This window comes from Podarcis muralis, chromosome 1 (assembly GCF_964188315.1).
Source record: "Podarcis muralis chromosome 1, rPodMur119.hap1.1, whole genome shotgun sequence".
In the NCBI taxonomy this organism is placed as follows: Eukaryota; Metazoa; Chordata; class Lepidosauria; order Squamata; family Lacertidae; genus Podarcis; species Podarcis muralis.
In genome coordinates, this window is record NC_135655.1 from 129,581,008 (window position 1) to 129,605,924 (window position 24,917).

At 46.7% G+C, this 24,917-nt stretch overlaps 1 protein-coding gene across 6 annotated transcripts in view; it reads right to left on the reverse strand.

The window, feature by feature from the left end:
- CMKLR2 (chemerin chemokine-like receptor 2) overlaps positions 1-24,917 on the reverse strand; it is a 66,148-nt gene that overhangs the window by 24,457 nt on the left and 16,774 nt on the right. For 3 of the 6 annotated variants that reach the window (XM_028702253.2, XM_028702204.2, XM_077918346.1), the window contains exons 2-3: positions 7,633-7,695; positions 6,815-6,898 (exon numbers count right to left, since the gene is read on the reverse strand). The gene's annotated coding sequence lies outside the window, so the exon portion shown is untranslated. Of the gene's footprint in view, positions 1-3,785; positions 3,991-6,814; positions 6,899-7,632; positions 7,696-24,917 lie in introns of those variants that run through there. The other 3 variants (XM_077918345.1, XM_077918337.1, XM_077918349.1) reach the window with 2 other exon arrangements.

Below are 24,917 nucleotides of genomic sequence, written 5' to 3' on the forward strand. Positions count from 1 at the left end.
GGAGGCATGTGGGTGGGGTTAGGGTGGGTGCTGGAATGCTATAGAACACCATCCATTATGGACAGGCCAAAATAGCTCCCAAGAGACTTGTTCAGATGGTGTAAATTATTATAGCATCGCAGCTGTTCCTAAACCTGCGCCCAGAGCCAGGCTGCATTTGGACGGCTTACTCTCTTAATTCAGGGGTTGTCAACCTGGTACTGTGGGTGTCATGGCACCTGTGAAGGCCTTTGCAGGTGTCCCGGGGTCTAAACGTTCATTTAAAATAAAATGTGAGGCTCTTGGCTGCCTAGGAAGAAAGTTACAAAGCAAACTGTGCAGGCACCCTTCGAAGCAATCTAAGAGAAATGAGCCAGCCCTGGCTGTTCACACTTGTTGGGGTGTTTAGCCAGTGAGTGAAATCAGAGTTATGATTGACAAGTGAGTTGTTTGGACAGCATGCAATAGGGATCCCAGGGGTCCCAAAACTCTTCTCTTACCCCCTGACTTTTCCTGCTAGTCTCCATAGTTTGCCCTTCTGTTTCTTCCTAGCAACTGGGCTCCATCTCCCCTATGGTAGATTCATCTGTGACTAGATACTCCCTAGAAGTTACAGTGGTACCCTGGGTTACATACGCTTCAGGTTACAGACTCTGCTAACCCAGAAATAGTGCTTCAGCTTAAGAACTTTGCTTCAGGATGAGAACAGAAATTGTGCTCCGGCTGTGCGACGGCAGCAGGAGGCCCCATTAGCTAAAGTGGTGCTTCAGGTTAAGAACAGTTTCAGGTTAAGAACGGACCTCCAAAACGAATTAAGTACTTAACCCGAGGTACCACTGTATTTTCTGCAAATACTACTGTACAGTAGTTGCAGGTTGATGTTTAAGATTCCCCTCTCCTGATGGGGAAATGGGGAACATTTGCAAAAAGTCTTAGTTATGTCCCGTGTTGTGCAGGAGCTGATGCCCAGGCCCTCATCAAGTACTCACTGTATAGCATAGCTGTCAACATTTCCCTTTTTTAAAGGGAAATTCCCTTATTCTGAATAGGATTCCTTGCAAGAAAAGGGAAAAGTTGACAGCTATGCGGTATAGATAACTTATACTTATCTATTTCAGAAGTAAGTCTCTGTGTGCTTAATGGGGCTCACTCCCAGGTAAGCAGGCACTTTGGTTTAGGAGTGGCACTGGGGAAAACAAGACTCTTGTGCCTTTAACAGATTTATCTTTGCCATCGGGACCAGCAAGACACTGCTGCCTTCCTATTTATTTATTTAGTCATTGTCTTTATATCTCACCTTTTGCTCCAAGGAGTTCTACATGGGTCTCCCTCTCTTCACAACATCCCTGTCAGGTAAGTTAAGCTGAGTGGCAATGACTGGTCCATTGGTCATCCAGCAAGGTTTGTGGCTGAGTGAAGATTTGAACCCTGGTCTCCCAGGTCCTAGCCCAGCACTCTAACCGCTATACCACACTGGGGACTCAGCTATACAGCTGCAAATAAAATGTTTTAGGTGTGTTGTAAAGTGCAATATACAAATCTGACACTAGATGGTGACAGTGAGCTATGGAAATTTCAGTGTATTTTTCAAAACTTTTTTCTTTTTAAGCATTTTCACAGCATTTTTTTATGTGTGTGAAGATTCCACCTGGGTCTCTTGGCAAGTGTGAGGTTGTCCAGGGGCAGAAAGTGGAAAATCAGCAATGACTATATTCTTCCTGTGTTATGTCATGCCACCCCCACCCCTGGGCAGTAATTTTGTGGCTGGTGCCCTCAGCGCTCACTCACAATTTGAAATGTGCCCCCCAGAACATCCTCTCCTTGGAAATACACCAGGCCCTCGCCCCTGTGACATTTCAGTACCAGGCTAAGATAAGACCTATGATTTTGCCCTGCGTTCTTCTGGGATGCAAGTCAAACTCCTAGGTTTTGTGCTGTAATTTTAAAATTATAATTTTCACCTGCTCTTATTTATTTTGTTGGGAGTATTGTTGTTGTTTTACATACTGTAACCCACTCTGAGATTTTGAATGCAGGGCAGGCTAAAAATATTCTGGAACAAATAAATGACTAGTTTGAGGAAAGAACAGTTGGACTCTTTGTTGCCCGAAGCCACAGGACGAAGCAATCTTGGTAACACTAAGCAGGTCTGGTCAGATCTGAGGATCCCTGTCCACAAACACCTTGAGTTTCATGGAAGAATGGCAGGATGCTCATTGATATGTACAGTGGTGCCTCGCAAGACGAAAAGAATCCGTTCCGCGATTCTCTTCGTCTAGCGTTTTTTTCGTCTTGCGAAGCAAGCCCATTGACAGCTTAGCGGATTAGCGCTACAGCGGTCTAGCGGCTTTCAGCGATCAGCTGTTAAGCGGCTTATCAGCGGATCAGCTGATAAGCGGCTTAGCGCCTTAGGAAAAGGGGGGGGGAGCGGAAAAAACCCGCGGGGACTCGCAAGATTTTTTCGTCTTGTGAAGCAACCCCATAGGGAAATTCGTTTTGCGAAGCGCCTCCAAAACGGAAAACCCTTTCGTCTAGCGGGTTTTCCGTCTTGCGAGGCACCACTGTACTGTATTTTTCGCTCTATAAGACACACTTTTTCCCTCCTAAAAAGTAAGGGGAAATGTGTGTGCATCTTATGGAGCGAATGCAGGCAGCGTGGCTATCCCAGAAGCCAGAACAGCAAGAGGGATCGCTGTGCAGAGCTTGCTCTTGTTGTTTTAGCTTCGTCATGCGAAGCCTCTTCAGGGCACGGGGAGCCTTCATCCTGCTGCCCTGAGGAGGCTTCGCACAGCTATCCCAGAAGCCAGAACAGCGAGAGGGATCGCTGCGCAGCACTCCCTCTTGCTGTTCTAGCTTCTGGCTTAGCCCCTCCGTCCCTTCCCCCACCTCCTGGAAAAGCCCCCAAGATCTGCGCTCCCTTTAAAGAGCCGCGTGGAGCGTGTGTGCGGGTCTTGGGGGCTTTTCCCCGAGGAGGGAGAAGGGCAGCTCATCAGTGACAGGCTGCCCTTCTCCCTTCTTGGGGAAAAGCCCCCAAGAGCCGCATACATGCTCCACGCGGCTCGTGAAAGGGAGCGCTGAGCAAAGCCTGGGATGCATACAGACTCTGCTCAGCGCTCCCTTTAAGGAATTTTTTTTTCTTGCATTCCCCCTCTAAAAACTAGGTGCGTCTTATGGTGTGCGAAAAATACGGTAAATAAAACTGCACATTTGCTAGAAGATTATCGCCTGCAGGCATCCTCCGAGGCAAAGCAAAGCAGAAGCTGTCCAGTTCTGCCTTGCCTCCTCACACAAAAGGCCAGGGCAGCAACCGCAATGCAAAGATCTGCAGGAGTCCCAAGACAAAATGCTGCAACATGGATTCCAGCCACTCCTTTTCCATTACCCTATTTTCTCCCCTTCAGTCAACGGTTGGTTGGGATTCCCTGGCCACTGAGCATGCTCAGTCCTTTGCTGTTTTGCCCCCACCCCCCACCGCAAAAAAAGAGAGATTTTTGCAGACTTCCAAGTCTCCCCAAGCCTACCTGATACTTCCCTCTCCTTCATGGGTGGTGCCATTTTGCTTATATGTGGAGCAAAACTCACAGCCTGAACATTGGAAACAAAGGGGATTATAGCACCCAGTAATCAAAGCTCTTATCTGGCATTTCGCTCCATGAAAGCATCCCGCAGAACGAGCTGAGATCAGTATTTCCCCCATGCTCAAGTCTACTTCCGGTGTAGCTTGAGAGTCTGTGTGTTCTTACAACAGAATGGTTCTTTGCCCAGCAAACAGCATCCACCCTAAAGAACAACAACAGTAATCCTACCTGATCTCTCCCTGACTCATTTGTAGCACAAAAATGTCGTTTATTCTCAATCTGGAACCATTCATACCCGTCCTCAGCATGCTGCTTTCAGTCTAGGTCTTGCTGTCCACAAGGACCTGTGTGGTTACTTGATACACATCCTATCTGCACCGTTTCGCCCCTTCACACGCCCCAGATAATATGAAAGAAGTCGTGGTTGTGATTTGCGAGCTTGGTGTGTGCCTACCTACAAGGTTATTGGCAGGTGTGGCTACACCCCATCTGTTGCTGGGACTGCCTATAAGCAATTTCCATTGGACAGACTGCAAAGTAATGCAGAATCCATCTGCAACGAACTTTTCTCAAGTCAGTAAGTGCTTTTCTGGGGCAAAAATGATGCAAGAGAAGAAGAAGAAGGGTTTGGATTTGATATCCCGCTTTATCACTACCCTAAGGAGTCTCAAAGCGGCCAACAATCTCCTTTCCCTTCCTCCCCCACAACAAACACTCTGTGAGGTGAGTGAGGCTGAGAGACTTCAGAGAAGTGTGACTGGCCCAAGGTCACCCAGGAGCTGCATGTGGAGGAGCAGAGACGCAAACCCAGTTCCCCAGATTACGAGTCCACCGCTCTTAACCACTATACCACTGTGTGTGCAGTGTGTAGAATAAAATAATCACGCAGTTTCCATTGATTCCAGAATAAAATGTCATGTGTACATGCTATACCTTTAAAGTTTACTTCTCGCAAAGTACAGGGCCCATAATCATTTGAGGGAAGGAATGAGCTGTGAATACAGTGGTACCTCTGGTTACGTACTTAATACGTTCTGGAGGTCCGTTCTTAACCTGAAACTGTTCTTAACCTGAAGCACCACTTTAGCTAATGGGGCCTCCCGCTGCTGCCGTGCCGCTGGAGCACGATTTCTGTTCTCACCCTGAAGCAAAGTTCTCAACCCGAGGTACTATTTCTGGGTTAGCGGAGTCTGTAACCTGAAGCGTATGTAACCTGAAGCATATGTAACCTGAGATACCACCGTAATGCTCAAAGGTATGGTGTGTACACAGCCTTCGACTTTTAGACTTAAGGGTTTTGCCATGGCACCTCTGACCCTCCGATGCAAAAAACGGGTGTCTTGGGTGCCAAAAATACATTGTATTCCTGAACCACATTGAAGAAGTCTTTAAAAAAATAAGAAAATACAATAGAAAGAAAATAGCAGGTGGCAAGGAAATGAAAAAGTATATTTCCATGCAAATGATAGACCCGGGACAGCTGGGTAGTGAGGTCTATTGAAAAGCAAATTACTTTGGAGGCGTCAGTTGTTAGGTTATTTTCCTCACAATATCCTGAAGTAAAATGAGAGAGAGAGAGAACACAGATGGGGTAACAGCCTTCCAAGGAAAAGGGGTGCCCTTTTTAGCTATATGACCTTGTAACTTCAAATAATGCGCCTTCGATTCACAGGAACACAGGAAGGTCAGACCTACCTTGAGATACCAAGAGATTGAATGAGAGATATTCTGCATACGAAACAGATGCTCTACCGCTGCGCTTAAGCCCTAGCTCTCCGTTTGCAACTGGCATAACTCCTGAGCTGCCAATTTTGAACAAAACAGCAAGGGCAATGAAAAAGTGACGAAGTAATCCGAGGAATAATGCATTCAAAATCCTAACCAAAGTTGTATTTTACCAACCAGAACTCTGTTATCATCATTATCCTTATACAATAAGTACAGAAAGTATTTTACAGGACAATATAGGCACAAAAAACCCAAGTCCATGCCTTGGAAGAACTTGAATCTGCTAAAAGTGGAGGACACAACAGAGACGAGGGAGAAGGAATGGTGCAAACACAGTGACATACTTAAGCTGCAATCCTAGCTCTATTTAGGTAAAGGGACCCCTGACCATTAGGTCCAGTTGTGGCCGATTCTGGGGTTGCGGCGCTCATCTCGCTTTATTAGCCGAGGGAGCCGGCGTACAGCATCCGGGTCATGTGGCCAGCATGACTAAGCCGCTTCTGGCAAACCAGAGCAGCGCACGGAAACGCCGTTTACCTTCCCGCTGGAGCGGTACCTATTTATCTACTTGCACTTTGAGGTGCTTTCGAACTGCTAGGTTGGCAGGAGCAGGGACCGAGCAACGGGAGCTCACCCCGTCGCGGGGATACGAACCACCGACCTTCTGATCGGCAAGCCCTAGGCTAAGTGGTTTAGACCACAGCGCCACCCATGTCCAGCTCCATTTACCTTGGGCTTATTTACAGGTTGACAGATATAGAATAGCAGTGGGAGGCGACATTTCAGTTGGGAGTGACTAAAGCAGGGGTCGGCAAACTAAGGCCCGGGGGCCGGATCAGGCCCAATTGCCTTCAGAATCCTGCCCGCGGACTGTCCATGGATCGGCATGGGGATTCATTCAGGCTGCGCCATTTTCCCCCGGCGCCATTCCATTTCTCCAAACACACACACACACACACACACACACACACCACAGCGGCGTCTCCTCCCTCCCTCCTCCCGGCTTCTCCCTGCCCTGCCTAGAGGAGGAATGGGGCTGGGCTGAGCTGGCTGAGCGCCATTTTAAGCAGCCCCTCTCCGGAGCCAGCCCTTTCGCGCTGCTCATCTTCCCACCACCGCTGCCCTGGTGCTCCTGTGGGCCAGAGAGCGGAGCGGACGAGCTCACTCTGCTTACCCACGAGAAACAGTGGCAGCAGCGCCAGCAGCCGCCCCTGGGAAAGTAAGCACAGCAGCTGGGGCTGGGGCTGAGGGGCGGGAAGGAGGACTATTTGCCCCCCTCGCCGCCTCTTCCAGCTCCCCCCCTCCCGGTGCCACTTCTCTTGCCTGCCACAAGATCTGAGGGACAGTGGACCGGCAGCCCGTGGCTAAAAAAATTGCGGACCCCTGGACTAAAGCATAGCTTCTATCCAAGTTTACTCAGAGTTTAATAAGATTTCCTCCCAAGTCATTATTTAGAGGATTGTAGCCTTACTAACACACTTTTGTTTGAGAGTCTGTTTCATCGAACAAGGAATCGAGCCAACACTTACCTGGGAGAGCAGGTGACTTCTTGGTGTCTGTAGCTGAAAATTAATCTGACCTGCTGCTCTGACAACTCAGCATCGATCCAAAAGCTGTAAAATAAACACAGTACTAATGCACTTGCAGCTAAGAAATGATTAATTTCTAGCTTCACCAGGAAAACTGGTGCTAGTACATTCTGAGTTTTAAAAGAATTGTATTTGCATTAGCAGCTGAAGTACCCATTAAATAGTTGATTCATGGATAAACGAGGTGACACCATCCTTGGCTCTGACTAATGGCAAGTAATCTAAAACAGCTGACAAAGGCAATTTGGGTCAGTAAGCTGTGGGTCCACTCCCAAAGTCTGATCCCACTAATGCAACTCAATCTTTTCAAGCCTGATAAACTGACTAATCTATGACCAACGCTGAAGAAGATCCAAGTAAATAAATTGTCACTTTTGATCAACATAGAAGCGTAAGTGAACTTTTTAGTTAATGTTAGGTTGAGATTTTGAAAGCCCTTCAGATACTGGCCTACGGATCTTGCCTTAAAATTAACCAGGTTGTTGACAGCCTAATCAGTTGCTGGGGGAAATAGTAAATCTAGACCTGTATCTGTAGTTAATAAAAGAATTGGCTGGCTCCCTAGCATGGGGTAAATACACTCTCCAGAAAGAGAGAACCCCTAGCAGAGTTCAAAGACACAAAATCATGCAACACAGTGAAGTGTGAGGAATATAGGCTGTTAGACCCTTTAACGACCCCATTCTAGTCCGCTTACAGTGCTTCCCGTCTCACAATGAGCATACCACACCATTAGTAAGTTTAAATGCTTTGCTTACAAATGCCAAAGGTCAGATTCATGTGTGATTCCATGCAGCAGCCAGAAGAACACAGGCAGAAAGCTTGGGAGACAAAATATAGTGGAAAAGCACACAGCCTGAGCTTGTAGCAAGCTAATTCAGGCACTCAGTGAGTTCACATAATGAAAGAGAATGAACAAAGGAGGAAACTTAATTTTCTTCATTCCAGGTGAGGGACATGACCTAGCTGAGTCTAGGAATACAATTCTGTGTTCATGACCTCTTCATGCATTAATTAGCCCTAAGCTCGCTAGTCATGTTTGAATACAACATGACACGCCAGTGAGCCCTAGTAGAAAGCACAGCTCACAGCAACATCTGGAGGGCAAATGGCTCCCCACGCCTGTCCCAGAGAAAGTGAGGCTTTAGCAAGCATCTGACTTGAATTTCAATTGCTTTTATGTATGTATGTGCTGATGTTCTTTTATATTGTTATTAATGGCTTAGATTAGAATGTAAATGGCTTTGCGATGCCTCGTGGGAAGTAATTCATGTAATAATAATGATGATAATTGCACTCTAGCAACTGTAGGGAAGATGGTTGTTAAACCCACTTTCACTACCAGGAATTCAGCCAGTGGGACTCGCCTTTAAAGAGAACATTTAAGCCAGGGATCAGCAAACTTTTTCAGCAGGGGGCCAGTCCACTGTCCCTCAGACCTTGTGGGGGGCCGGACTAGATTTTGGGGGAAAGATGAACAAATTCCTATGCCCCATAAATAACCCAGAGATGCATTTTAAATAAAAGCACACATTCTACTCATGTAAAAACACGCTGATTCCCGGACCGTCTGCGGGCTGAATTTAGAAGGCGATTGGGGCCGGATCCGACCCCCGGGCCTTAGTTTGCCTACCCATGATTTAAGCAGTTCCACCTGCATCTTCAGTTTACACCCTACACTGTAAGCAGCGTACACAGTTCAGAAGCTTGGAGTTTTGCTACAGAATAAAGTGGGACCTGCTGCAACAAATTGTTGCAGGGTGGATTGCTCCTGTTCTGGATACTCCTTTCCCTTCCTTCCCAGTTTTCTGCTTCCCCTGTTCAGCAGTCAGTGGGTCACTGAAAACGCTCTGTCTTCATTGTGCTTTTTCGGGGGGAAGGGTTGGGGCTCCTCAGGGACTTCGGTTCCCCAAAGATATAGTATATTTTGTACTTCTGCAAACCTCAGGGTTCTCCTGAGCCCGCTGCTACCTCCCTCTTGTGCGTAGGATGCTGTTCTGGTTACATAAAGATCCACACAGATAATTGATGAGTGTGCCATTGGTATATGTAATGACTGCCAATGTCCCTTTCATTAGTATCCGCAGGAGGCTTGTTACAGTTCTGTCCCTGTGTAGTATTTGAGTGGGCAATGTACAGTTGGAGACAAAGAATGGGCTCGACTTAGCTGGCATGGCACGGCTTTCAACAAAGGAGCATCTCAGTCACGGCAGCTTTCTCTTCTAAGCAACAAGTAGCACAATCAGTTTCAAAAGGTCCCCCCAACCTTCACTCCCAGGCCCAAATTTCAGTTCCTTTGTGTCACAAACCCTGAAGTACATGGCTTGTCTTACCAGTATAGTAAAATCTGTACCTGGGGCACTGCTTCACATAACAGTGTACTCCTCCATAAAAAAAAAATTAAAAATGCAGTTGCACCTAAAAAGCAGCTTTCTTTCTTTCTTTCTTTCTTTCTTTCTTTCTTTCTTTCTTTCTTTCTTTCTTTCTTTCTTTCTTTCTTTCTTTCTATATAGAACGCAGCTTTCAAGGGGCAAGGGTTAGCAAGATGAACCCTTAAATGGTATGCTACTTCTCTCTGTAGGGGACGCAGGTGGTGCTGTGGATTAAACCACAGAGCCTAGGACTTGCTGATCAGAAGGTCGGCGGTTCGAATCCCCGTGACGGGGTGAGCTCCTGGTGCTCGGTCCCTGCTCCTGCCAACCTAGCAGTTCGAAAGCACATCAAAGTGCAAGTAGATAAATAGGTACTGCTCTGGCAGGAAGGTAAACGGCGTTTCCGTGCGCTGCTCTGGTTCGCCAGAAGCGGCTTAGTCATGCTGGCCACATGACCCGGAAGCTGTACGCCGGCTCCCTCAGCCGATAAAACGAGATGAGCGCCGCAACCCCAGAGTCGGCCACGAGTGGACCTAATGGTCAGGGGTCCCTTTACCTTACTTCTCTCTGTATGGGACATTTTTTAATAATGTGGAACATTCCATTACATCAGGAATGAGGAACCTGCGACCCCTCCGTTGACGTTGGGCTCCAACTCCCATCAACCCCAGCTAGCATAGCCAAGGGTCATGAATGATGGGAGATAGAGTCCAAAAAGTTCTGGAGGGCCACAGGAGGCTCCCTGCCCTTCCATAATTGAAATGAAACATCACTTGCAGTCTGAGGTGGTTTAACATATCAAGTTTAACATATCAGCTAGCAGGAGGTCCAAGACAAGGTGTAGGCTTAGTAGAAATCCAGCTCCTCAGGGTTGCAAGAATAATCTTCCCCCAGTTTCCCCATTTGTGATTCTTTCCTTGGTGATGCAGGGGCTAGAATCCTGGACCTCAGATATACAAATAACAGCATCTTCTGTCGAAGTAGGAAGGAAGGGAAAGAGTGAAAGGGAGAGCCATTCCTAACACCTTAACTCCTGGAACATCCTTTACCTTAGATCAGATCTATGGCAGCAGAAATGAAATCAAAGAAGATGTATGCTTTTGTAACATCTGGGAATATATTGGTCTGTACTCCAACTGCTGTTGCTTATTTTTCGTTATCTAACCCTCCTCCTTTCTGCCAGCTGTCCTTTATTGAAGAAACCACACCTTGTGGATGTTCCAAAACTTTATTCACATCATTGCTATTTATTTATTTTTATAGGTCAAGCGAAGCATTTTTGGCATCCGTAAGCTGTTTTTAAGATACAGCAGAGGAACCAAGTTGGGAAATTGTGTGTGGGGGGGTGGTGGTTTCTTGGTGTGTTTTTGTAGTTTTTGTTTTTAATCTTCTATGTTTCAGAAGGCCAGCTGTAGCACAAACTGTGACTTGGGGAAATTACCACATAAGCTAGGATCTTCAGCTGGTGTGTTTTGGCCCAGTTCCATTTTTACATCAGTGTAAAAATGAGCCACTTTCCAGCATCTTAGGAATTGTACATTGACAGGGGGGGAAAGCATGCCAGTTTGAAAATTAAGGGAGGTAGTAGGGAGAAGCTCCATAAATCAGTTGGGAACATCATAGCTGTCAAGTATCCCTTATTTGAAGGGACAGTCCCTTATTCCAGCGCTATGTCCCGCTGCTGTCCCTTATTGATAGATGTCCCTTAAATGATGTCCCTTAAATTTCAAAGGAAGCAGCTCCTCTGCCTCCCTCCCTGCCGGCCAGGGAGGAGGGAGGCTCCAACTGTGTTGCTTGGTTGTGTTGCTCACCCAATAAGAAGTCTAAGAACGACTGGGGGGTGGAGCTTGCATGCCTTGTGTGTGGCTAGTTAATGCAAGCTGAGGGTTTTTTTGAATGCTGGATGCCATTTTGTTGCACGTGCTGCTGCAAACTTTGCAGTGAAAAGCCAGGCCGGGGAGCCATCTTAAGTTGAGGCTGCATAGGCCTTGTGGGGCATGTGATTCAGATTCTACTCAGTTGAGCCTCTGGTTACAAAGTTGGTTGGACAGTGTTCTCAAAGCTACCAGCATGAGTTTGACCAGACTGCAGGAGGACAGGAAGACTGGAGTGCCTGGAACAGGTGAGGCTGCAGGTCCCTTATTTTGGCTGCTGGTCCCTTATTTTCAAGGCTGCTAGTCCCTTATTTTCAAATCTGTAAGTTGACAGCTATGTAACATTGATTTGTGAACTGATACTAAGACTTAAGTTGATGAGGTACGCCAGCTGCTATGCTGCTCCAGTGTTATAAGCCATATCAACACGCTGGCTACGCGGGCAGATCTTCCATGAAAAGAGAGCTTTACCTTGTGGCGTATGTAAGAAGCAGCTCTTTATGTCCATGATGCAATCACTGAACACATACCAGGCCTCCTGAGACTCACGCTGCATGCACACCACCCATTTACAGAACCTGGGAACCATGGCTTGCTAAGGGTGCTTGAGATTGCTAGGTGCTTGGGATTGTTAGAAGAAGAGTTTGGATTTGATATCCCGCCTTTCACTCCCTTTAAGGAGTCTAAAAGCTGCTAACATTCTCCTTTCCCTTCCTCCCCCACAACAAACACTCTGTGAGGTGAGTGGGGCTGAGAGACTTCAGAGAAGTGGGACTGGCCCAAGGTCACCCAGCAGCTGCATGTGGAGGAGCGGAGATGCGAACCCGGTTCCCCAGATTATGAGACTACCGCTCTTAACCACTACACCACACTGGCTCTCTGTTAGGGATACAGTTCCCAGGAAGTGAGGATTCTCTCACTTCCATACATCCCAGTAGTGATGTATGGAAGTGAGAGCTGGATCATAAAGAAGGCTGATCGCCGAAGAATTGATGCTTTTGAATTCTGGTGCTGGAGGAGACTCTTGAGAGCCCCATGGACTGCAAGAAGATCAAACCTCTCCATTCTGAAGGAAATCAGCCCTGAGTGCTCACTGGAAGGACAGATCCTGAAGCTGAGGCTCCAATACTTTGGCCACCTGATGAGAAGAGAAGACTCCCTGGAAAAGACCCTGATGCTGGGAAAGATGGAAGGCACAAGGAGAAGGGGACGACAGAGGACGAGATGGTTGGATAGTGTTCTCGAAGCTATGAACATGAGTTTGACCAAACTGTGGGAGGCAGCGGAAGACAAGAGTGCCGGGCATGCTCTGGTCCATGGGGTTACAAAGAGTCAGACACGACTAAACAACAACACACATACATAAGTGTATAAGCCACATGTCTAAAATAGTACAGGAGAGCAATCAAAAAACCATCTTGGCTCTTCTAAAGACTCAATGTTTCCTCTGCCTTCTTAATCCCCCTTACCTGAGAACAGGTAGGCAGACAGCAATCAGGGGAAGTTCCTGAAGGAATTCCTCTCCTATATCTATGAACCTCCTTTGTATTAATTGTCATGGTTTGCCCAGATGCTCTGCATTGAGGGATGTCCGACGGGCATCCTGATGGTCTTATCAAATGCTAATGTTTTGTGTAAACTGTGTCTGGAACTATGGGAAACTTGCTAAATCCTCAGGAATATCACACCTTGGCCTGCCTGAGCCACAGTAACCCCACCTTGTGTGTGATGTAATTTCTGACTGTTTGTAGAGGGGGTGTCCTTCTTCTCCACGCCAAAATCAAAACCCTGAAAAGAGATGTTTCTTCTTGGTTTGGGGTCTCTCTCGCCTCTTTGATAGGAGTGGAGGGAATTCTGTGGCAACAGAAAAATAAAGATCTGTTTTGCTTTCATTGCATCCTGCCTCCATCTGTTCATGGACTTAGGGGACTCAGTCCCTTGGGGAGTTGGGCAGAAAAAGCCAAACACCCCTATTTTTCTATATCATGTTTCCACTTTGGAATGAGGCCCAGCTCAGACTGTGGCGTCTTTACAATACAGTGGTACCTCAGGTTACAGACGCTTCAGGTTACAGACGCTTCAGGTTACAGACTCCGCTAACCCAGAAATAGTACCTCGGGTTAAGAACTTTGCTTCAGGATGAGAACAGAAATCGAGCAGCGGCTGCAGCGGGAGGCCCCATTAGCTAAAGTGGTGCTTCAGGTTAAGAACAGTTTCAGGTTAAGAACAGACCTCCAGAATGAATTAAGTTCTTAACCTGAGGTACCACTGTATATGGTTGATTTATACATATTTACAACCTGAGTCTGCACTAGAGGGATTCACAGCATGAACACCCAAGAAGCGCCTTGTTTCTCCCGTAAGCACAGACATGGATTCAAACAGAAATCAAACGTTGCACTGACTCTCTCCACCTTGCTGCTTCCCTTCTAGTTCATAGAGCCCTTCTAGGTCACTGCCAAATTCTGCTCTCAACTCTGGCTTTCTCTGTTGGCGGAGGCAACCCCCACCCATTTGCCGTCTACCACCACGCCCCTTAACCCCCCTTCACCTCACCAGGAAACTACAGTGGTACCTCTGGATGCGAGCGGGATCCATTTCGGAGCCCCGTTCACATCCTGAAGTGAACACAACCCGCGATTCGTCGCTTCTGCGCATGATTGTGACATCATTTTGAGCGTGTGCGCATGCGCGAGTGGCGCAACCCGGAAGTAACGTGCTCCATTACTTCCGGGTCGCCACGGAGCGCAACCCAAAAATATTCATCCCGAAGCGTATTTAACCTGAGGTATGACTGTACCTCCTGGAATTAGAAGGCTTGGTTAGATTTTAACATTTGCTGGATCTCAAGATTCAAGCAGTCTGGTGTGTAAGCAGCCTCCGACCCTGAAATGAAATCAGACTATAAGAAAAGCCTGCTGGATCAGGCCAGTGACCCATCTAATCCAGGATCCAGTTGTCACAGTAGCCAACCAAACGCCTGTAAGAAACCAGAAGGCGGGATCTGTGCGCAAGAACACTCTTCACTCCTGCGCTTTCCAGCCACTGGTACTCAGAAGCATTGCTGCCATCATAGCTAGGAGCCATTGAGAGGCCCCTCGTCCATGATGGTGAAGGACCAACCACATCTGCTATTGGGTCCCCGGAGCACAGACTCACACAAAGCGGCAAAACGTCCTTGCAGGTTATTAACAGGATTTTATTTGAAGTGCATATATGCAGAACAAAGGTACAGGGCGATAAGCTCACAATCTGCACACCCAGTCAGGGTGCGCCCCCTTTTTATAGATTTGCAGAATACAATACCACCTGATTTCTTGTAAACCGAAAGTTATGGCAACTTCCTATGTCCTTATATGGGCTTGCACCCCCCCCCCTTTCCTGCAATGGCCTCACCAGCCTCTCCACGCCATGGCAATATGCGTTCCTGAGTTTGCTTATCTCTTTACAACCTTGAATAATAAACATTTGAGACTGTTCCATCAATGCCAGCCTTGTTCTCCTGATGGACCTCGACACGCGTTCACATGTAAAACATGCGATTTACACTAATAGCAATAAGATGGGGCTTTGTTTCTTGTGCCCCCTGTCTGGGGTACAATAACATCCATTCAACTTTGCTCTTATCTTTTACCCGCCTAAGCCAGTCATTCTGAGAGAGGAGAAAATGGCTAAAAGAGTTTTGGGGATCGTATAGAGAACAATATTCTAATGGCCCCTTCACTGGGGCACGGTTTAGGGGTGCCACAGGCAAGGTTAGAAGGGCACCTGGCAGATTGGGCCTGCCAGTGCTTTAAAGAAGGATTTGCTGTAGTTTTTAAGAGTACTGGGGCAGCATTGGGGAGACCCAGACTCAAATCTCTGTTCAGCTTCAAAGCTCCTTGTCACGCTGCCTCTCAGCCTGACAAGGTTGTTAGAATAAAATGGGGGTGGGGGAGAAACATATGTCCGCACCCCTTTGCTAATCTGGACTTTGCTAGGCCTGCAGAACCAGCAACTGCAGCAAACTCCAAGCACACTGTGTGGAGCACCCATGAAGGATCAAAATGGGTGAGATGTACAACTCTGTGTCATTTCTGTGCAAGAAATGCATGGAACATATCGTGCTCGACTTCGCTCCCTGATGTATGAGACCTTGGCATTCTGAAGGAATGATAAGATTAGAAAGAAACCTCGCACAGATGAGATGTTGCCTATGGGATAAAGGCAATAAACATGAAGCCAAAACGAAGGTGAAACCATAACATATTTTAGAAAGTCTGGTGGAACATGTTGAAGTGACCTGCATGAAGAATTGCTGGTTCAAGAATTGCCCAGTTACAGTATTGGAAGACACAAGATTTACCAACACAGGAAGAATGGCAGATGAAGTTGATGGACTACATGGAATTGGCGGAAATGACTGGCAGAATCCGAGACCAGGGAGAAGAATCGGTGGAAGAAGATTGGAAAAAGTTTAAGGATTACTTACAGAAATACTGTAAAATTAATGAATGTTAGAAAAATGTTGGAATGAAGTTATATGGCTTTAGTAGAAATGTTATTGTAGGCTGAGCCTAGTCCATGCCAGGGAATCGTTAGCCCGCGTCCCCAGATCCAGAGAGAGAGCAAAAGAAAGCACCAGGAAAGATTTTTCTTTGGAGGAAAGCAGTTTATTCTTTGTGCACAGAGAGACAGCCAGCAGAATAGATTCTGAAAAATCTGGCTGCCCCGAAATACGCCTCTGCAGAGTTTCTTATACCTTGAGAAAACTCCCTCCCTCCTCCCCCAAACGCCCTCCAGACTACCAACATATAAAACAGTAAGTCTATTATTGCTAGCCCTCTAAGCAGCCCTCCCTATTTTAGCTAAGCGTCCTGCATTGTCTCCTTTGCTATCTTGCATTCCTAAAATAGAAAGCGAGAGGCCTCTGGCTTACAGTCTTCTTTGTATGTGTCAAAACAAAAAAAAAAATTCCTTCCAGTAAAAAAAAAAAAATTCCTTCCAGTAGCACCTTAAAGACCAACTAAGTTAGTTCTTGGTATGAGCTTTCGTGTGCATGCACACTTCTTCAGATACCTTCAGATACATGGTATCTGAAGAAGTGTGCATGCACACGAAAGCTCATACCAAGAACTAACTTAGTTGGTCTTTAAGGTGCTACTGGAAGGAATTTTTTTTTTTTTTTTTTGACTATGGCAGACCAACACGGCTACCCATCTGTAACTTTGTATGTGTGTTTCTTATCTTGCATTCCTAGGGGCCTCTTTTGCAGGTCTGGCTATCTCTTGCTAGCTGCTAGCTGACCTTGCATTCCTAAAATAAGAAAGCGAGGGGCCCTCTTTTGCAAAAATCAAATTAGCTCAGAAATTTACTTAGATCCAAGGTACAGGGAATATCTTAGGTACAAGGTAGAGAACATAGGTGCAGATTTCTTAGGTACAGAGTACAAAACACAGAAAATATTGAGAGAAACCTTTCCCATCTCCCTATACTCCCTCCTCTTCTTTTGAACAATCTATTACTTAGATTCGTTCTGGGGAAGGGGTCTATAATCTCTCATGAAAGCAATCACGCGAGGTCCCATCATGCGAGACATCATCTTCTCCATCATATTTTGCAAGCATTGCATCAAGCAGGGAATACAAAAGCAAAGAAGCAATAGAAGCATTATTGGGCCTATCATCATGGTAAATATTCTCCCCATCCATTCACCATCGGGCAACCAAGAATATAACCAATTCCACGGATCACCTTCTGTAGTTTTTAGCGGGTTTTCAGCTATCATTGTTTCCATGTGGTCAATTGTGGCCGAAATGCTGACATTATTATCTGGGATAAACATGCAGCAATAAAAATGAACTAGCACACAAACTCCTCTCTATGTTGAAGATGTTACCAATGGGAATTCCATGTAGCATCAAACCTGGCCGTTTAGCATAAGGTGGTATGTGCATACACAGCCAACAATTGGAAAGATTTAACATTGTGGTGAACTTCCTCAAGGGTGAGAGCCTACCGGTGAGCTGATGCTCCCACTATGTGGGTCAACTTTCCTACTAACCCTATTGGGTAGATTGAACTCTCGAGCTGCCTCCCTACTGACCAGGGCATATGGAAGCTGAAATCCTGGGGTGGCAATTCGTACTGGTACTTGTTTAGCAATTTCAACGCACACCTGGTTAAGGCTCCCACCCCTGCAGTACTTGCATTAAGATAGGTTCCGTCCCATCTATCGCCTGGATTAAGATTAGAACCTGGTCCGCCAGATGAGGTTGGTACAGTGCTCTACCCCCCGGATAACAGTTGATTACCCTCCCACAACAGCAAGAGCGGTCCAGAACTCGATAGATTTCGACCGTCTCTGCAACTTCCCGCATGAGCACTATCCACGCGTGCTGGACAGTGGTGTGGAAGAGGAGCCACAACGGGGTAGTGGGATGTCTTAATATGGTAACCTCATCAAACCCTAGTTTCCAATAGCCAATGAGCACGTCATCTCTTACCACCGGCAAGACGAACCAGTCGTAGCAGAGGCCAGCAGGCCAGTAAGGGCGGTATGGCTCAGTGGGGTCAGGGCTGTGGGACATAGAGCAGATAATAAAAAAGAAAGAGTCCTTATGAAAATATTAAATGTCCTGGTGGACTTCCTAGATTAGTCCCGGCACGGGCTTCCACGTTGGGGACGCTGCCCGCGGGCGCCCCCTCCCATCCAATTCTTCAGCTGTGCGTTGAGATATCAGCTTTCGGTGTGATATCAGTAGAGCGGTCGTCTGCCAGGCATCTGGAGATAATCAGCCGAAGGGAGTTCTCAGGATCTGGTGTAACTGTCCAGTTTGAAATGGCTTTCTTTACTGAGTAGGGTGGACCCACGGGGTGATGCCAGCAACCTCCACAGCAGTAGGTGTAGAAAGTAGCACAGTGTATGGTCCCCTCCAGCAAGGCTGTAGGGGGGCTTGCTGCCAGTCTTTCACCTACGCTTCGTCACCTGGCTCGAACTGATGCAGCCAACACACAGGGGTTGCGAGCCTGGGTCCACCTGTCGAGACAAAAGAAAACTCGGAAAAATATCTGGACTTAATTATTCAATTGCATATTCTGACATATGGGACCGGTCTCCTAAATACAATTTCAAAGGGTGACAGATGGGTCCGTTTTGACGGGAGACTGCGGACCCTGAATAACGCCAAGGGCAACATGGTCACCCAATTAGACCCGGTCTCCTGTGTCAGCTTGGACAGCTGATTCTTTAGAGTTCTGTTTATTCTCTCTACTTTTCCAGAACTCTGGGGTCTATAAGCAATATGCAGCTTCCAGTTGATCTGGAGCGCTTTTGCCAGTCCCTGTAGGACTGCATGAACAAATGCTGGTCCATTGTCAGATCCTATGGACCTTGGCAGTCCATAGCGAGGGATGATTTCCCTAAGCAGGCACCTGGTTACTTCAAATGCCTTTTCAGTCTTTGTGGGCCATGCTTCGGCCCATCCGGTGTAGGTGCACACTGCCACCAGCAGGTAGCGGTGCAGTCCACAACGGGGTAATTCAGTAAAGTCCACGACAAGATCTTCCATAGGTGCAGTTCCACTGTGCTGAATCCCTGGAGGAGCCAGTGGTCCGGCTCTGGGGTTATTCTTTTTGACACAGCAGGCATTTCCTGGAGATCTGGGCTGCCAGTTGGTAGAGGTGGGCTATATAGAAGCATTTTTCCAGCTGCTTGGTTGTAGCATCTGGTCCTATGTGGGTTGAATCATGGTATCTCTGAGTAGCCTGCCGAGAAAGGGACTCTGGAATCCATATCCTGTCATCAGGGGTAAGGTACCATCCTTCGTTGGACAACGTCAACTCCTGAGCGTCTGCAGTGTCCCTTTCCTGCTTCGTATAAGCTGGCTTGTCAGTAGTGCTTAAAATCTCTTCTGGGACCAGTGCTCCAATAACCAAGGCGGGGGCCAGTTCCCGGGCTGCTTCTTTGGCCACTTTGTCTGCCAATCGATTTCCTCTGGCCACTTCCCCTGGTCCAGTCTTGTGTCCATAACAATGGATAACTGCCACTGCCTCAGGCTCCCATACAGCATCCAGAAGGTTCAATAAGGCTTGTGAGTGGGCCACCTGGTTTCCTCTGGAGGTAAGCAAACCTCTTTCTTTCCATAGGGCATGTAAAGTCAGGAATGCATACTTAGAATCTGTATAAATGTTTATCTTCTGTCCCTTTGCCAGGCTCAGGGCTCTGGTAAGCGCAGTTAGCTCTGCCAGCTGGGCCGATGTTCCAGGTGGGAGTGACTTTGCTTCGATCACCTGGTCTTCCAGGGCTACCACTGCATAGCCTGCTTTCCGCTGTCCAGTCTCAACAAAGCTGCTTCCATCTACAAACCATGAAGGCCAGTGGGGGTTTGCCTCATCTTTTAGGTCAGGTCTGCTGGAATATACTTCATCCATCACTTCAATGCAATCGTGCATCTGCTCCTCACCTTCTCCTACCGGCAACAAGGTAGCTGGGTTGAGGGCGGTGGTAACCTGGAACTTCAAACGCGGGTGCAACAATAGCATCTGGCACTTTCTCATTTTTGCTTGGGAGAGGAAATAGGTACCCTTCATGTCAAGCAGAGCTGGGACTGCATGCGGGGTCACACAAACAGTGTCTTGGCCAAAAATAAATTTGTCTGCTTTGTGCAGTAGGGTGGCTACTGCCACTACTGCTCTTATGCATGGCGGTAAACCTTGTTCTGTAGGCGTCAGGCGCTCAGATAGGTATGCCACGGGCTGCTGCCAGCTTCCCAATTTTTGGCATAGCACTCCCTTTGCTGTTCCCTGGTCTTCATCCACAAATAGGGAGAAAGGCTTCTCAGGATTTGGGATGCCCAGCGCTGGTGCTTGCTGCAATGCTTTTTTTGAGCAAGAACAGAGATGAAAAGAAATAATTTTTGAGAAATCTTGTTGTTCCCAGCCTGTGGGGAGTGGGGCCTGTGGGCATTCCACTTCCCAATGACTCCCTTGCCTGCAGATGGCGCACTGGCTTCTTCCCTAGGCGTCTTCTGACCCTCCCGTGGACACCCTCGCTTGCTCCAGGATTGCGTTTTTGGCTTTCTGGCTGCTGGCTGTTTGAAGACAAACCCCTAATTATTTTGGCCAGGTCCTCTTCGAAAGAAGGATTCTGATTTAAGGTGCTTGGAGGTCTGTGGTCCTGGGCATCGGATGACTCCAGGGGGTCGTACACTCAGTGGAGTGGGGCCATCAAAGTGGAGTTTTAGCTGCCTCAATTGCAACTATTAGCTGCCTCAATTGCAACATCAGTATTGTCCGCTGCCCTAAGGGCATTTTTCTTGCGGATTTCCTCAATGGTCAGTAATTGTAATTCTAGGGTTTTAAATCCCTTGGGTTTTAATTGTCTCTTTTTTAACAGTTCTGTCCTATGCGGCTCTCAAAGCCTTCCCTTCTGTTTCTTTCTGCCAGTTCACATCCTTGCATTGTGCTGCTTCTAGAACCAAGAAGCCACATCCAGCTCTGTTTTAAACAGTTCTACATACTGGAACACTCTGTCAAACTGCTTACTAGTCCATCTTATCTCTTTATCTAGAGTTTTTCTGAAGTCTTCATCATCATCATCATCAACAAAACATCAACACCTTTCTCTTCACCTTCCTTGCTAACTCAACCAATCCCTTTACAAATTCCTCATCATCCTCTTCTTCCTCTTCTGATTCCCCAATCATCATGCTTTGTGGCTGCTTTCCAGTTGATTAAAAAGCATTCCAGAGGACTACATTGGCTTGCCCCAGACCCCATTTTCAGATACTCTGCTCCTAAATAAATTCTTTCACACTCCACGCACAACAGACCTGCCAGAAAATGCACAACCCTGCAATCACCCAAGGGGAACGCTAAGCCCCAACCTTCACACTTAACAACAGTTCAGTCACTGGAGTATCTGACATGCAACATAGCAACATACAACATACAAATCACATCAATATAATTTCAACATGTAACACACTAAACACACCAAAATAACTTCAGCATGCAATACACAAAACACACCAAAATAACCTCAGCATGCAATACACAAAACACACCAAAATAATTTTCCCTCCTTCTTCTGTTCCAAATTTTTGCTGGTGGCACTCTCCTGCACAACCAGTCCCCTTTATTATTCCTGGTGGCTGGCACTCTACTGCGCAACCAATCCCCTTTATTCCTGGTGGCACACCTCTGCCACGCCCTTTTTCCCCTTCCTGGCTGCACTCTACTGCATAACCAGGTGAGGCTGATCAGGCCTCGCCCTTTCCGTCGGGCTGCCCTTTCCGTCGGGCTTACCTTTTCCGCTGCGGATTCCCTTCCCCTTGGCGCCGTCCTCTTTCCTCCCTCGACCTGGGTCCTTGCTCCGGAGCGGTGTGGCTGGCTCCCCCCACAAATTGGCAGGGTGCGCGTGGAGCCTGCAATCGCCGATCCGAGCTGTCCACCGAGGTCGAGCCTGGCTCTCCCCAGCCCTCTGAGGTGGGGCAGATTCCCGGTCAGGGAACCAAGATGTAGGCTGAGCCTAGTCCATGCCAGGGAATCGTTAGCCCGCGTCCCCAGATCCAGAGAGAGAGCAAAAGAAAGCACCAGGAAAGATTTTTCTTTGGAGGAAAGCAGTTTATTCTTTGTGCACAGAGAGACAGCCAGCAGAATAGATTCTGAAAAATCTGGCTGCCCCGAAATACGCCTCTGCAGAGTTTCTTATACCTTGAGAAAACTCCCTCCCTCCTCCCCCAAACGCCCTCCAGACTACCAACATATAAAACAGTAAGTCTATTATTGCTAGCCCTCTAAGCAGCCCTCCCTATTTTAGCTAAGCGTCCTGCATTGTCTCCTTTGCTATCTTGCATTCCTAAAATAGAAAGCGAGAGGCCTCTGGCTTACAGTCTTCTTTGTATGTGTGTTTCTTATCTTGCATTCCTAGGGGCCTCTTTTGCAGGTCTGGCTATCTCTTGCTAGCTGCTAGCTGACCTTGCATTCCTAAAATAAGAAAGCGAGGGGCCCTCTTTTGCAAAAATCAAATTAGCTCAGAAATTTACTTAGATCCAAGGTACAGGGAATATCTTAGGTACAAGGTAGAGAACATAGGTGCAGATTTCTTAGGTACAGAGTACAAAACACAGAAAATATTGAGAGAAACCTTTCCCATCTCCCTATACTCCCTCCTCTTCTTTTGAACAATCTATTATAAGGAATTAGGTATAGATAGATTAATAGGGTATTAAAGGTAAAAATAAGGTTAGAATGTGTTAAGATAATTATAGGATAGAAAACAGAGGAAGATGGAGAGGAATTGCTGAAACAATTAATAGAAGTGAAAGACAAAAAGGGAGGTGTGAGGAGGTCGTGGAAACAAGTGAATGAAAGATAAGATATTGAAATTGGATTGTGTTTTAAATGGTTTTTTGTTTTGTTTTGTCAATTGTTTGTGTTAGTGTTGTGTAGTCTTTTTTGTACGGTATTGTATTGTTGTATTGTTTTTCTTTGGTTTTTTGTAGTGTTGTGTTTAAATTGTTGAAAATTAATAAATATAATTTTTTTTAAAAAAGAATTGCCCAGTTACACCCATCCCCTTCCCAGATAGATTATGGAATTCATTGTCTATATCTTTAGTGGGTCTGCCTGTGTAAATAATGAAAGTAATGCAGAAGTTGGACAAGTCTATCCTTCTGCTAGAATTCCAGATCAACATGGAAGGTGTTATGAAAACGATTTTACTGGAGGCAGGTGGGGGTTTCTTCTTCTTTTCCTGCCCAGCTCTTCCTTGTATGCTTTTGCCCACCTGATGGCCACAAGATCCTGCCCTACTCCCTTGGACTGGTGACTATGAACTTTATTCCAACCTGCTAATATGCTAGGGGAAATGTATGTTATTAGTTGTTCTGTTACAGGTGCTAACTGTGGGTTGGCAAATCCAGCATCCCTCCTTCTCTCCCTTCTTACCTAAAAACCCTCTTCATCCCTTATATACCCATTTGATCACTGTGCTCTGCAGGAGAGGTCCTCCTACAGATACCATATCATTAGGACTGCACAGTATACGAATTGGGCCTTTAGTGTTGTGTTGTAGCCTTATGAGGCTTTGCCCTCGGGTGGGAAAAATATTGCGCCTGGGAAAGGGAAGTGGGAGTCAACAGACACTCAAGGAATAGTTTCGGAGAAAAGGCTTTTATTTCTACCATCCATGAACTGGTAGAAGGAGCAAGTGTGATAAGTCACAAAAAGCATGCACGAAGTTCATGTGCACAAGCATATATATACCCCTTCCAGTTCCCTCCCCCTTTCTCCTCCTTCTTCCAGAGTCCTGCCCATGAGTTCCTCTGAGCATGAACAGAAAGCTGTCTTGGGACTATTGGGACTCTTGGCAGGAAAGGGGAATGAGAACAGTTCGGCATGTCCAAGAAGCTGCAACTGAATGAGATAAGATTCATTTCCCAGGCCTGCTATGAACAGAGCCTATTCATTAGCCTTTAAAAGTAACATTTTGCCTTTTGCCACAGCATCTTGTGAGAAAAGCAGAGAAGAGCAGAGAAAAGCTGTTTTGGATTTTTAGAAGGCAAAAGGAGTTTTCGACAGTTTTGAGGCCTGGGGTGATTATTGAAGCCTGGGGTGATTTCAGACAGGATTTGGGTATCTTGTCCCTTCAGTGTCACCTATCCTTTGGAATCTCACCCCAGTACATATCAGGCAGGTTATTGTCTTTATTGTATTTTCAGCACCAGCTGAAGACCTTTCTTTTCCAACAAACTTTTTAAGTTGGTATCTTCATCCAGGTGCAATTTAAAGTTGTTTCATTGTTTTTTGTAGGTGGAATCTTTTTACCTATGGAATAGTTTTATTCCATATATTCCAACTATATATATATATACGAAAGCAAATATATATATATATATATATATATATATATATATATATATATAACTATTCCATAGGTAAAAAGATTCCACCTACAAAAAACAATGAAACATATGGGGACGCGGGTGGCGCTGTGGGTAAAAGCCTCAGCGTCTAGGGCTTGCCGATCGAAAGGTCGGCGGTACGAATCCCTGTGGCGGGGTGCGCTCCCGCTGCTCGGTCCCAGCGCCTGCCAACCTAGCAGTTCGAAAGCACCCCTGGGTGCAAGTAGATAAATAGGGACCGCTTACTGGCGGGAAGGTAAACGGCATTTCCGTGTGCTGCGCTGGCTTGCCAGATGCAGCTTGTCACGCTGGCCACGTGACCCGGAAGTGTCTCCGGACAGCGCTGGCCCCCGGCCTCTTGAGTGAGATGGGCGCACAACCCTAGAGTCTGTCAAGACTGGCCCGTTCGGGCAGGGGTACCTTTACCTTTATATATATATATATATATATGCTTTCGTAGATTTTCACGGGTACAGGAATGCAGGTTTTGGTGTCCTCGGGTATCTTCCCGTGTAAAAGTTGGGGTGTCTAGGCGACGTTTCGACGAGGTCTCACTCGTCATCTTCAGGCTGGTGCTTTCGGCTTCTTGTTACTGGAACAGAGCAGGATCTCAGTGTTTGAGTTCCTATAAATACTGTTGAGGAGGTGTGGCCTCCAATGTTCTGGGCAGAGAGGAGGTTCCCAGGCTAGTGTGCCTTTTCTTCTTTTGTTCCTTAATTGCTTGAGGGATATCTTGAGTGATTTCTTGAGTGATATCCTGAGTACCACTTAGGTGGGTCATTAGGTGTGGATTAGTTGCTAAAGCCTTTGTGTCTTGACCTCTTGAACTTTGTGAAGAGTTTTTCTGAGAAGATGGGTGTACTACATTTAGTTGTGCTCTGGCTTGGCTTCGTGTATAGGGGCGAGCTGT